Genomic DNA, 6,061 nt, shown 5'->3' with positions numbered 1-6,061 from the left:
ATTTACACTCCCACCAACAGTGTATAAGCATTCCCTTTTCTCCACATCCACACCAGCATCTGTTATATTTTGCCTTTTTAGTAATAACCATTCTGACTGGCGTGAGGTGGTATCTCATTGTGGTTTTAATTTGCATTTCTCTAATGATCAATGATATTGAGCTTTTTTTTTTTCATATGCTTGTTGGCTGCATGTATGTCTTCTTTTGAAAAGTGTATGTTCAAGTACTCTGCCCACTTTTTAATGCTTTTTTCTTGTAAATTTGTTTAAGTTCTTTGTAGATGTTGGATATTAGACTCTTGTCAGATGCATATATTGCAAATATTTGTCCTATTTTATAGGATGTCTATTTACTCTGAAGTCAGGTGCTACGATGCCTCCTGCTTTGCTCTTTTTGATCAGGATTGCTTTGGAGATTCAGGGCCTTTTTTGCTTCTATATACATTTTAGGATTTTTTTTCTATTTCTGTGAAGAATATCACTAATAGAGATCACACTGAATCTGTAAATGGCTTTGGGTAGTATTGTCATTTTAGTAATACTCTTCCAATTCATGAACACGGAATATTTTTCAATTTTTTTGTATCCTCTTCAATCTCTCATCATTTTTTTAATAGTTTTCCATATATAGATCGTTTACTTCTTTGGTTAAATTGATTCCTAAGTATTTTGTATTCTTTGTAGCTACTGTAAATGAGATTTCTTTCTTTTTCTAATTTATAAAGGAAACAGGTTTAATTGACTCACAGTTCAGCATGGCTGGGGAGGCCTCAGAAAACTTACAATCATGGGGGAACGCATAGGGGAAGCCAGGCACCTTCTTTACTGGGTGGCAGGAAGTAGAAAGAGAGAAGCAAATGGGGAAGAGCCCTTTATAAAGCCATCAGCTCTCATGAGGTCTCACTCACTATCACGAGAACAGCAGGAGGGGACTGCCCTCATGATTCAATCACCTCCCACCAGGTGTCTCCCTAGATGTGAAAATTATGGGAATTCCAATTAAAGATCAGATTTGGGTGGGTACAGAGACTAACCCTATCAGCCACTTAGGTTATTCATAATAACCCACTGCTCTCATTTTTTAACTTTTTAAAAATTTTTTCACTTTCTGAAACTGTTAGTCTGGTTTTAGACCCATAGATTTATATTCTGTGACTTTTATCTTTTCTCTCACTTTCTGTCACTTTGAATTCTACTTTTAGGACTATTTTGTCACCCACATTTTCCATTACTATTAATTACTTTTGAGTTTAAAATATTTTTAATTTAAAAAAGCCCTATTATTTTGCTAGTTTTATGTTTTATGAATGCAATTGTTTTATGAGTGTAATTTCTCAGGGAAATTTTTCAATCGTTTTTATATTTACTGCATAGCATTGACTTATATTTTAGAGATTCTGAAAAACATAATTTTTGATGTTTATTTAGTGCTCCATCAAAATATCAATGTACAGAAGAATTTGAGCCGCATGAGTGATCGTCAGATAGTTTTGTTTCTTCCCCCCACTTCCCCACCCCCATCAGATCTGTTTTTTTATGGTTAGCCTAGAAGTAGCAAGAAGGATACACCTAGATTAGAGACAGAGTCTGTAATCTAGGTGAGAAATAATGAAAATCTCTTAGGTAATAGTGGTGAGGGAAAAGCAAAAGGGTAGCTGACAGATGTTAGGAGGTGAAATGGCATAGGACTTGATGAAAAACTGGTTAGGAGAAGAGGGAAGAGAGTAATCCAGGTTATCTTGAGAGCCATGGTTTAGACAACAGGAAAAATAGGAATTTCTCCAAATCAAGTCCTTTTATAAATATTTTCATTTTTGTGTTTCACTTTGAATCTCAGTTTGGCAAGATAACTTCCTTTTCATCAGCAAAACATCTGTTTACTATTTACTACAATATGAAAGATGCAAATATTTACTAAATATATTTTTCTCATTTTAGATAGATGTCTATCATTTTATTTCTAAAAAGGCTTAATTCTATTTAGAGTCATTAAAACACTTACATTTAAATACTCCAACATGATATATTTGGTGTATTAAGCATATAGATGCTCCTCAAATGAAGAAGATAGTCTGATTGGTGTTATACACAATGAAGATAATTTAAAATATAAAAAATTGGGCTTAAAAATGCAGCCAACCACCTGTTTTATTAAATTTTACCAGGTTTCTACTTCTAAAACGTCCTTATCAGAGCTATTTCTTTAAACCCAACATTTAGTAACTCAACAGTTGCATTTTTTAAATGAGAAAATTTACTTTCAACTCACTGATTTTATACTTAACTAGTAGTTTTACATTTTTTTTTTGGAGATGAAGTCTCACTCTGTTGCCCAGGCTGGAGTGCAGTGGCATGATTTCGGCTCACTGCAACCTCCGCCATCTGGGTTCAAGCGATTTTCCTACCTCAGCCTCCTGAGTAGCTGGGACTACAGGCACCCACCACCATGCCCAGCTAATTTTCGTATTTTTTTAGTAGAGACTGTATCTGCCTGCCTCTGCCCCAAAAAGTGCTGAGATTATAGGCATGAGCCATCATGCCTGGCCAGCTTTAAAATTTTTTAGAATATGTGAAGACCTGAATGAAACCATTCTCAACATTTTTCTGAGGACTGTTTGCTAACTGGCTTGTTTGTACATAAAGTTTTAAACATGTCTACAGTGGGTAGTAAATAAGAATGACTACTTGAAACTATAAAACCTACAAAACAAAATGCCAATGTATTATCACTTTTCCTTCTTTTATAAGACTCATTACTATGAACTCGTACTTGTTGCACAGAGGATGCTATTTTCTTTTTCTTTTCGAGACAGTCTCTCTATCGCCAGGCACCAGGCTGCAGTGCAGTGGCTCCATCTTGGCTCACCGCAACCTCTGCCTCCTGGGTTCAAGCAATTCTCCTGCCTCAGCCTCCCGAGTAGCTAGGACTACAGGTGCATGCCACCACGCCCAGCTAATTTTTGTATTTTTAGTAGAGACAGGGTTTTACCATGTTGGCCAGGATGGTCTTGATCTCTTGACCTCATGATTCACCCACCTCAGCCTCCCAAAGTGCCGAGATCACAGGCAAGAGCCACCACGCCCAGCCCGAGGATGCTATTTTCATGCTCTCTTTCTTTATAAAGATCTTCTTTATAGCTCCAGATTTCCAAAGTACAAATGTACATCTTCTCCTCCAGTCAACAAAGAATCATCCCTCACATTCCAACAGAAAGAATGAACTGCAGCGGCATACCGTTCCTAAAGGCTAGTCATGTGGGTCAATCCTGATGTTCATCAAGTGAATCCTTCCTATGTTTGTTCTTCCAATAACAAGCAATGTATTCACCTTTTCATGATATAGGCCACCAACAAATAGTCTAAAATATCTTTTTTCATGTTAACCATTTATCTGACATCCTGGATGTTGAAACATGTAATTGGTTCATCAGTATCCAGATGATTAAGATCCCACCAATAAAATCTTTTATCATATATCATGCAGTAAATCTGTTTGTAACATTTCCCAGACCAACCGATACAGCTTACTGACGAAATTGAGTTACAGGCTGTAACCAGTGCCTCCTCTTCATTATCAACATTAATATCAAATACATTTACCAGGCCATCGGATGACCCTGAGGACCCTGAGACTACCCTGTTGGCATTGCTGGGATGGAAACATACTTGAGTGACATCATTGCTATGTGTCTCTGAATATGCACCAAGCAGGTCTTTAGTTGTAGAAAAGTTCTGATAAATTATCCTTGTATCCCCAAACACTGATGATGCATCATTATCAACGTTTCTGTACCATCACAAATAATATTATCATGACAGTTAATATCAAAACTGATAAAAATATTGGAAGGATTATCCTTGAAGAGCTGGACAAGTTTTTCACTGGCTACTCAAGCTTCCCAACATTTAACAGTGCCATCAGTACATTCTGAATATATACTGTCACAGGAATTTGCACATTTGACTCCAGTAAGTCCAAGATATCCATTAAATTCTTGGAGTGCATTTAACCTTTCTGTATCATATATTCTGATCAATCCATTAGAATATAAAGCAGCAACCAAATTTTCTTTTCCTGCTTGCACCGTCTTTGATATGTTTATGCCAAGAAGGTAAGTGGGTTCTTTGGTTCCTGAGGAATGTTTAACAATGTGCAGATTAGCAAACTGTTCCTCAATCTTTTCCATATCAGTGGTAGCATACAAAAGTAGTAATCCCAGCAATCCCACTTTTAGGTATTTACTCAAGAGAAATGACAACTTATGTCCACACAAACACCTTTACATGTGTTCATCACAACTTTACTTATAACAGCCAAATACCTCAGCAGCTGGCCCCGAATGAATACTGGAGAAAAGGCAGGCTCTCAGATTTCTTTCTTGATTTCTTTTTCAGATTGTTTACTCTCGGCATATATGTAACTGCTACTGATTTTCATACTTTGATTTTGTATCCTGCAACTTTACTGAGTTTGTTTAACAGTTCCTTTTTTTTCTTTTCTCTTTTCTTTCTTTTTAAATATCTCCTGGCAACTTTCATTTAATGGTTCTAATAGGTTTTTGGTGGAGTCTTCAGATTTTTCTAAGTGTAAGATCATGTCATCTGTGAAAAATGCTAATTTGACTTCTGTCTTTCCGATTTGGATGTCTTTTCTTTCTTTCCCTTGCCTAATTGCTCTGGCCAGGACTTACAGTATTATGTTGAATAAAAATGGTGAAAGTAGCCAGGTGCAGAGGGTCACACCTGTAATCCCAGAAGTCCGGGAGGCCGAGGTGGGCAGACTGTTTGAAGCCAGGAGTTCAAGACCAGCCTGGGCAACATGGTGAAACCCCATCTTTACTAAAAGTATAAAAATTAGCCACACACAGTGGTACGTGCCTGTAATCCCAGCTACTCAGGAGGCTGAGGCATGAGAATCACTTGAACCTAGGAGGTGGAGATTGCAGTGAGCCAAGATTGTGCCACAGCACTCCAGCCTGCGTGACAGAGTGAGACTCTGTTTCAAAAAAAGAAAGGGGTGAAAGTGGATGTTTTTTGACTTGTTCCATGTGTTGGAGGAAGAGCCTTCAAGTTTTCCCTATTCAGTACCATATGAGCTGTGGATTTGTTATATATAGCCTATATTATTTTGAGGTATGTTCCTTTTATACTCAGTTTGATGACAGGTTTTATCATAAAGAGCTGCTGAGTTTTATTGAATGCTTTTTCTGGATGTGTTGAGATAATAATATAGTTTTTGTTCTTGGTTCTGTTGATGTGATATATCACATTTATTGATTTGCGTATGTTGAACCATCTTTGTATCTCTGGGATAGATTCCATTTGACCATGGTGAATAATCATTTTAATGTGTTGTTAAATTCAATTTGCTAGTATTTTGTTAAAGATTTTTACACCTATGTTCAATCAGTGATATTGACCTACCATTTTCTTTTTTTGTTGTGTCCTTGTCTGATTTTAGTATCAGGGTAATGCTGGCTTCACAGAACAAGTTTGGAAGTATTCCCTCTACTTCAATTTTTTTTTAGGGGTTGGGGAAAAATTGGTATTAGTTTTTTGTTAAACATTTAGTAGAATTCAACAGTGAAGTGATTTTGTCCTGGGCTGGCCTTCCTTCCTTCCTTCCTTCCAACAGAAAACTTTTTATTATGGCTTCAGTCTTGTTATTCACTATTGGTTTGTTGAAGTTTTCTATTTCTTCATTATTCAATCTTGATGGAGTGAATGTGTCCAGGAATTTATCCATTTCTTCTATGTTTTCCAATTTGTTGGCATATAGTTACTCACAATATTCTCTAATGATGCTTTGTATTTCTGTGGCCTAATTTTATGCCTCCTTTTTTGTTTCTAATTTTATCTATTTGGGTCTTCTTTCATTTTCTCTTAGTCTAGCTAAAAAGGTTTGTCAATTTTATTTTTAAAAAAAACAGTATTTTATTTTGTTGAGTTTTGTATTTTTTAAGTCTCAATTGGATTTATTTTTGCTCTGATCTTTATTATTTCTTTTCTTCTACTAATTTTGGGTTTGTTTTTTTCTTGCTTTTCTAATTCCTTGAGGTAT

General features: G+C 36.1%; 1 pseudogene; it reads right to left on the bottom strand.

Moving 5' to 3' along the window:
* Positions 1-938: 938 nt before the first annotated feature.
* On the bottom strand, positions 939-4,187 carry LOC100386579 (WD repeat-containing protein 89-like; annotated as a pseudogene).
* Positions 4,188-6,061: the final 1,874 nt, after the last annotated feature.

The sequence above is a fragment of the Callithrix jacchus genome, chromosome 13, assembly GCF_049354715.1.
Source record: "Callithrix jacchus isolate 240 chromosome 13, calJac240_pri, whole genome shotgun sequence".
Taxonomy (NCBI): domain Eukaryota; kingdom Metazoa; phylum Chordata; class Mammalia; order Primates; family Cebidae; genus Callithrix; species Callithrix jacchus.
This window is presented reverse-complemented; position numbering and strand designations above follow the sequence as displayed.